The following is an 8583-nucleotide window of genomic DNA, read 5'->3' as shown; positions in this document are numbered from 1 at the left end:
ATAAACATGTATTGAAATATCACACTGTATCCCATGGATATGTACCATAATGTGTCCGTTAAAAATAATAATTGTTAAAAACCCAAGGGCCATTTCTCATTTGTCCTATGTCAATGTCGTGGTCCATTGGTGGAGACCTAGCCCTTTGCAAGTTAGACTATAGTCACTTGAGCTGAAAGCAAATGAATCGTCACAAAAACTACCACTGGCACCAAGTCTTCTTTCCAGAATTTCCTGGCCACAGCACTGCCACAGTCACTGTGGGCAGGAAAGACACACTAGCAACCAACTTTCAACCCCAGTACAGTTGGTGCTTTTATTTCTCTGGTTTGGAATAAGTGTGTGTTCATAACTTACATTTACTCCAACTGCCCCCTTGCTTAAATAGCTCCTTAAGGATGATTTCCTGTTACTAAATTCCAACAGCTTCCGAGCACCCATTATATTCTCCAAAGCAAATAAAAAGAGAAAATGTGTTGAAAGCCTGATAATGTTCACTGAAGAATCCAGCATGATGTACTGCTTGAAATGGCCACTCCACCTTGTTCCTTTACATGACTTTTAAAGTAGCCCCAGTTATTACACATAATTGAAGCCATAATTTCTGCAATACCATTAGGTCCACAGAGGGTGGGGCCAGGGGACTTCAAAGTCTGTCTCTGAATTTTTTTTTTAAAAAGGAAAGCTTATGAGAGTAGGTAATGAAAATAAATATTCACACAACTCAGAACAGGGCATGGTGACACATAAAGCTCCAGCCTGGCACAGGTGTCCAGCCAGTGAGGGTGGGGACACAGACTCATATGGTCCCCACAATCTCCCAGAAGTGCCACAGACAGGTGGATGGCCTGAGGTAGAATCAGGCTCCGAATTCCAGGAGCTGTCTGGCTCATGTGCACCGCTTGTGGTCCACAGTGCACGAGGATGTCCCACGTCAACAGTCCCGGTGCAGAGCACAAGAATGCCCCATGTCACGAGCCCCCGCTGCAGAGCATAGCCCGAAGGTGCCAGCCCAGCCTCCTACACACACTGGCCACCAAGGCACTGCCCTCCAGGAAGGAGGACCCCAGAGGTCGTGGCAGGATGAGATTCTGCTCTTCATCATCCCCGAGCAGAGGGGAAAGTCCCAGCAGACATTTGGGGAGCCTCTACAGGTGGCTGGGGGACTCTGAATGGAGGTTCAAAGTTGTCCCCAGATACACTAGACTCAAACCTAAAACAGGTCATTCTTCCAGATATGCCCAGACTGGAACCTATACAGGCCATCCTTCCTAGCTTTCCTCTGGAAAAGCAGGCTTAAAAGAGTATCGACTAAAAGGGGCCACCAGGAAGAGGGAAGTCCTATCTTTAAAAAAAGAAATAATTTTTCTAAAAAAGAGGCACTGAGGCTCTGACCCATCTGATCACTGAGTACGTGCTCAGCAGCATCTGTCAGAGCAGAGCAAGTACACACATGCTCTCCATATCCTGTGCTCCGGGTCCCCGTGCTCCCTGCTCCCATGCCCCCCGCACCCGTGCTCCCCACACCTGTGCTCCGGGCACCCGTGCTGCCCACATCCGCGCTCCCCGCACCCATCCTCACCTCCCCACACCTATCTGTGCTCCCCATGCCTATGTTCCCTGCACCCGTGCTCCCCGCACTGTGTTCCTGCACCCATGTCTGCTCCTCGAGCTCTCTTCCACTGATTTCCTCTGTACGTCCCTCTTGATAGTCACTGTCACCTCGAATCACCTGGCTAAATGGAGGTAAAGAAAAAGTCTAGAGTAGCACATTGGAGGACAGAGTGGAAGTGGCTGTTTACCAAGCAGGGCTATGAGATGAGCGCATCTGATCCCCATTAATCCTGACGGTCAGTTGATTAGCCCTGTTCAACAGCTGGGGACACTGAGGTGTGGAGGGACGGGCTTGCTTACTCCGGACGATGCTGACAGTGTGGGCCCAGCCCAGTCCCACAGCCACCAGGAGGAGGCTCCTGAGTGGGCAGGCGCCGAGGTGCAGCGCAGAGAACGCCTGGGACCCTGGCATAGACTCCTCAGGAAGGAAACAGAGAAAGGTCCACAGAGACTCAAGCAGCACAGAAGAAGGTCAGCCACAAGTTAAAAATAGATGTTTGTGCTCTATCGTCCCAGCGTGCTAAACATCCAGCTCGCTCACACGCACCGCCTGACGTGAGCCCGGCCTCCTTCAGCATTGGGCTAAGCGAGAGAGGCACCTGCCCCTCTCCCGACAATAGCAGGCTCGGCAGCTATTCTTCAATGTACTTGACACCCCTCCGTGAGGATTAAGCTACACTCTGTCGACACTGGGTAAGTTTAATGCCAACACAGCTAACCGTGTCGATCTGCAGTGAACAAACAACTTACTTTGGATGACTCTGTCACTGACAAAGACCCTGAATCTCCTAGCAAAGCTTAGTGACACGACTTACCTTTCTGTTTTCATTTCAGGTACACTGGCCCATACGGTCTAGTTTACCTGCTGATAATGTCTTGGAAAGACCACCAGGGGGCCCCACACCATTTTCGGCTTCATAGGGATGTGAATTTCCCTTTGATGACAAAGGTAATGGGGAAATAAAACAAGGATCCAAAACAGATGCCTGTGTGTTTCCTGGGAGTGATAAGGTCAGGAACTGCCGCTCTGTGTCAGGTGAGGGAGTAACAGAGAGAATGACACCAACTCCTGAGACAGGACCTGATGCATGGTGCAGCCACCGCCTGTGGCCATGGAAATTCCAGGGAATGCAGGCCCCAGTTGCATGGTACAGCCACCATCTGCGACCACAGAAATACCAGGGAATGCAGACCCTCAGTCACATGGTACAGTTACATCCGCAGCCACAGAAATTCCAGGGAAGGCAGACCCTCAGACACATGGTACAGCCACCATCTATAGCCATGGAAATTCCAGGGAACACAGACCCTCATTCACATGGTACAGTCACCACCTTTGGCCACGGAAATTCCAGGGACACCAGTTGCATGGTGCAGACACCACCTGCAGCCACAGAAATTCTGGGGAACGCAGACTCCAGTCGCACGGTACAGCCACCACCTGTGGCCATGAAATTCCGGGGAATGCAGGCCCCAGTCTCTAAAGTGTTATTTGTTTTAGGAACTTCACCGCAGTGAATGTGGAAGATTTTCTCTCTGTGCAGAGCTCAGTATCCAGAAGGGAAGTCGGCCCTAGGAATGCCCTCCTCCTCTTCAGAGCTCAGGGCCCAGGGCTGACGCCCTTGGGAGGGGTCCTTGTTCGGCAACTGTGCCTGTGGAGGGTTCCGCAACACTCACTGTGCACCTCCTAGGAGCGGAGGCTACAACAGGGAGCCAGAGATCAAGCTCTGCTCAGACAACAGTGAGCTGATGGCCTTCCACTCTAAGTTCCAACTGCAAGGAGTGTGTATTCCATGAATGCTTGCTAAATGAATGATTCATAGAAGGTCGTCTGTGCTGACCTTTGCTGGTCTGCTGACTGTGGGTTTCAGAGCATAGACCTCATTCCTGGAGCAGCCAGTCCTTCCCAGAGTGATGGCTGCTGGAGGACAAAGCCCAGGGCTTCTGTCCTGCAGCAACGCGCTCAGGACCCTGCCCTGGGCACGCCGGGGGCCTCTCCAGCAGGAGATCCCCAGTCCTGACCTTGCAATATCAGTGAATCCCAGGGGAGTTCCAAGTGCTCAAAATCAAGTAAATGTCCATTGTGATTCAACATATCAATTATAGAAGAAAGGGCAGATTGCCACTTCCCTCCTCAAAGTAGGGACCATAAATCGATCCGCGGCCCTAACTGAGGCTCTGCCTTAAATCCTGCTAAAACTACCAGCCAAATACTCAAATTTACATTAGAGTTAAAGGGAAAAAAAAAAAAAAAACTAAACCAAACACCTGTAAGAAATGATCAAGCAACCTGTGATACATCAACCTAAAGATTAAACATTAAAACAATGAAGTAGCAAGATATTAAAAGAGTATAAACTCTGTGTACATCGTGGTTCACGGTTCTAAAATTACACAGAGACAAAGACTGGAATGGAAGTGGGATAGGTTTACAGATACATTTTTTATTTTTAGTTTTTTAATTTTAAATATTACTTCTGTAATGTATGATTTGACTAACCAAATAATTGGACCAAAAAAAATCAATTATGCCTATAGATAAATATGCACAGAATCCTTCTCTCTGATGCCAATGGAATTAGTTTGGGTCGGGCCCACAGTCTTCAATCTTTTAATTAAGACACAAAAACCAGGGCCGAGCGCGGTGGCTCAAGCCTGTAATCCCAGCACTTTGGGAGGCCGAGATGGGCGGATCACGAGGTCAGGAGATCAAGACCATCCTGGCTAACACAGTGAAACCCCGTCTCTACTAAAAAATACAAAAAAAAATAGCCGGGCGAAGTGGCGGGCGCCTGTAGTCCCAGCTACTAGGGAGACTGAGGCAAGAGAACGGCGTAAACCCGGGAGGCGGAGCTTGCAGTGAGCTGAGATCTGGCCACTGCACTCCAGCCCGGGCGGCAGAGCCAGCTCCGACTAAAAAAAAAAAAAAAAAAAAAAGACACAAAAACCATCTGTCAGGCTATTAGAAAAAAAAAAAAAAAAGATTTATAACCAGGAGCCCAGAAGAAAAGGACCTGCTATGTACCACAGCGTCTCTCCACGCCTCTCCACCCGGGACAGTGCTCCCTCTTTCCCCATTTTCATACCTACAGCACAAAGCACTTAGTAAGGAACTATCTCAATTCATGAGTCACACAGTACAAAGGTCCGATGTCGCTGCCAAACATACCCTGCAGCCCCAAAACGAAGCGGCAACCCCCAGTGAAGGAAGAATGAGAGGCTGCTGGTTGTCATTTTAAATCTCGCAACTCAATGTCTTTGCACTTTCCTGCTTTGTTGGTTTCAAGGGCTTATTCAAATTAACCCCCCTACTGGATATTGAAGAAAGAAAGCAGGATGGTTGTGCAGGCTCTGAAGAGGCAGAGCCCTCGTTCCGCGGCCACCGCTGTCTTTCTACCCACAGCAGACGGGTTGACCAATTAGTCTCCCTTAGAGGGCACTGTTTATGATCATCGCGAACAAATGGATGCAATTGCTTCTTTTGAGATGTAGCAAATTCTGGGACCTCCGCAGGAAAAAAAAAAATAAAAAAAAAATAAGGGCACTGGCGCAATAGTCGTAACCTCTGCGTGACACACACACAGAAGGAAAATTAAAGCCCTGGAGGCGGAGGCGTTTGGAAAGGGAAGGTGGAAGCAGGAAGGACGCCCACAGAATAGAGTGGTCAGAAACGGACCATGTCACTAAAGGGCGCCTTAGACGGTCCAGAGGACAAAATGTCCCTCTTTCCAGGGTAAACACCCATTTGCCAAACAGCCAGTGACAGCAAGCAGGAGTTTGCTTTTTTTTTTTTAAGGCGTCGAAGAGCAAGAAATAAGCTTAATAATGGGACTGACAGGGCCCTGGGCTGCTGACTCAGCTGATGTGCACAGCATCAAAACCCAGGTTCCTCAGTGCGCTCCCTCTGCAGTTCAGGACAGCACTACAACTCACCCCATCAATCACTGCTTAAAAAAGAAGTTCTAAAAAAAGAGACGACCCATTTGAAAGCAGCTGGAGGAGGAAGACAGAGAGCGACTCGCAGAATCCAACCGCTTGTAGCTTCGGAACCATAACAAGAATATGAAACTAGCGGGTCCAGTGTGAGGCAGAACAGAGACGCCGTCACGGCTCTCAAGAGGCTGAACGGGAAGCCCATGGCTCAGGCCCCGCAACGCCCTAATGGTGCCTGGAGCAGCCCACAGGCCTGTGTCCTTCGTGTGGGTTCACCTTCCTAGTTTCCTGGGTAAATTCAATGTACAGCATTTATTCGCCAAGAAAAGAACATTCAAATCAAACTACTGTCATGACTCTGAAGGACTCTTAACACTCCAGTCCACACGTTCAAAAGCCCACAAGTATCAGTGCTGCCACTGTGCAGGTAACAATGTTTTGGATGCATCATGCACGTAACCAGTAACGATGTTTTCATGTTTTCCGTAGCCATCTCATTCAGGATACATAAATATCTGTGACGACTTGACACTTAGTTATCTGTGACTTTCAGATAGATTTAACAAGTCTACCTGACGGAGAAGGCCTCACCCTCCCGATCCCGGGCACAGGCGCCCCTACGTGCACCCGGGGCCTAGGGAGCGCACTCTCCATCACCTCCCGCTCTTCAATGTTAAATGTCCTCCCGGCGCGCCCGCGTCGTGGGTCCAGGCTCGGGCCCCTCCTGGAGAGCCGCTTCCACATTGCAGGGCAGGGGAAGCCCAGAGCCCGCGCCGCGGCGCCGCTGACGTCCCGGAGTCCCCGCTTCCTGGTCCTTCCGGTCCGCGGAGGCTGGCGGGGAGGGCCTGAGACCCACTTTAGTTTTCAGTTTTGTCACGAGCCGGAAGGCGACAGCACATGCGAGCACAAGAAACCCTTTTTGTAAATCTTCCAGCGGAAACGCGAGGGGCTGCCGGACCGCCTCGGAGACGCCAGGCGGGAACCCAGAGCACCCCCGCCGCGTCCTGCATTGCGCAGCCGGGACCCCGCCCACACCGCGCGGGGCACGAGGCTACAGGAGGTGTGCGGGGACGCGGCCGTTTCTTCCTCGACATGCTGGGTGGTGGCGTGGGGCGGAGTTGGGGGGCGGGGGGCCACTTGGGAAGTGATCGCGCTGTACCCTCGCTTCGGAGGGGAAGCCCGGCCCAGTCCTACAGCTCAGAGGCAGAACGACCCCCGAGGGCGCTCCAGGCGACCCCTCTGCCAGGTTCAATTTAAAACATAAACCGGACGGGATGGAAAGCTCACTATCTTTCGGATGGAGGTTCCTACCGCCATGTCCCTTCCTCCTCCGCCCCACCCGGCAAGGACCCCGGGGCTGCCTTGACGGTTCACGCTGCCCCGCAGGTACCCCTGCCCTGCCGCTCCCGGGCACAGGCTTCGACCCAGTTCTCCCGATCGCTTCCCCGCTCTTCTCCCCGGTTCTTCCCATCGCTTCCCCATCTTTCCCCGGGTCCTCCCATCGCTCCCCGCCTCTTCTGCCCTATCCCCCCATCCCCTTCGCCCTGTTCTCCCTCTCTCCATCCGTCCCGACCTCGCCGCCTGGAGCGGGGCGCGCACCTTGAGCATCCCCGCCACTGGTCAGCACGCCGATGGCCTTGCCGGCTCCGGAGAGGTGCTCCAGGAACTTCCGCAAAGAGCCCTTGGGGGCCCGGGAGTCGTCCGCGTCCATGGCGAGGAGGCCGAGGGTAGTCGCTAGTCCGGGTGCGCGGCAGGCAATGGGGACCCTGCCCGTGCGCGCCGGACTCGGAACTGCTGCCCCGCCCGCGCCCCCGCCTGGCGCCAGCGCAAATGGGCAGTGACGGGCGGGGCCCGAGCGCACCTGAGGGCCTGCGGGGGCGGGGGCGCGGCTAGGGGCAGGAGCAGGGAAAGGGGCAGGGAAAGGGCAGGGGCTGGCGGGGAGGGGGCGTGTGTAGGCAGGAGCACCTACGCGGGGGTCGTCGTAGGTAGGGGCCGCGCTAGCGATGGGGGAGGTCGCAGATGCGGGGGTACCGCCACAGGTGGGCGGGGTCCCTGTGGGTGGGGTCGCGTTGCTGGTGCGCGAGCCTCGCGGGTGGGTTGGAGGACTCTGGTTGGGGGCTTTAGAGATGCCCGGAGCGCCACAGGTGGGGGCAGGGGCAGTGTCAGGGGAGGGGGAGACCGCAGGGGGGTGAGGTCACAACGTTTGCTGGGCGCGCCAAGGCGGGGCGGAATAGAACGCGGGGAGCATCTCCCGGGGGGGCAAGGGAGACCGTGAGTGGGCGCGAACGCCGGGGCGGGTGGAAACCCCGCACTTGCTGGGAGCGCCGATGGCGGGGCGGGATGGAATTGGGGCGCGGAGACCCTACCTGGACGCGGAGGCTCGCGGCAGGCCCGGCCGCTCCTGCTGTTGTCGGCGCCTAGCCCGGCCGCTCGCACAGCTTGTTGTTGCCCGAAGGATTCCTCTGGGGGCTGCACTGGGAGCCCCGGGGCGCGGCTTCCTCGACCCCCGCCCCCAAGTTTTCTCTGCAGCCTGAGGTCGGGAAGGACGCACGGAGAGTGGATCATTCAGGTGGCGAGAAAAGCTGAGCGCGGCGGGCTTAGCTATGACGAAGCTGCGATTTCCCGGGCCCACGGGGGCTGTGGCACTCCTCAGCCACCAGCCCGGCCCTTTGGGAGAAGATGCCTTGGGGTGGAGGAGGGTATCGGGGCGCGACCCTCAGAGACGCCTGGGGGCGCGGAAGTCAGAGTGGGGCAGGAGGAGGCGCAACAGGACTGGCCTGAAGGGGAGGCGGGACGACCCTTCCTCCCCACGGACACGCGCGCTGCTGTACGCTGTGCTGACCTCGGCTGACTTCACTGGCCAACTCCACGTACTGAAATCCGCACACCCGATGGGGTGTGCGGTTGTCCATCCACAGCTTAACAGCCTGGTGCCGGTTACCCTGCGACGGGAGAGGGGGCAGCCCCCACAAAAGCACGGGCTTATGGGGCCCCGGTTCCTTCAGTGCTCACCCCACGAAGTAGGGCTGCCAAACG

The sequence above is a fragment of the Macaca mulatta genome, chromosome 13 (assembly GCF_049350105.2).
Source record: "Macaca mulatta isolate MMU2019108-1 chromosome 13, T2T-MMU8v2.0, whole genome shotgun sequence".
Taxonomy (NCBI): Eukaryota; Metazoa; Chordata; class Mammalia; order Primates; family Cercopithecidae; genus Macaca; species Macaca mulatta.
This window is presented reverse-complemented; position numbering follows the sequence as displayed.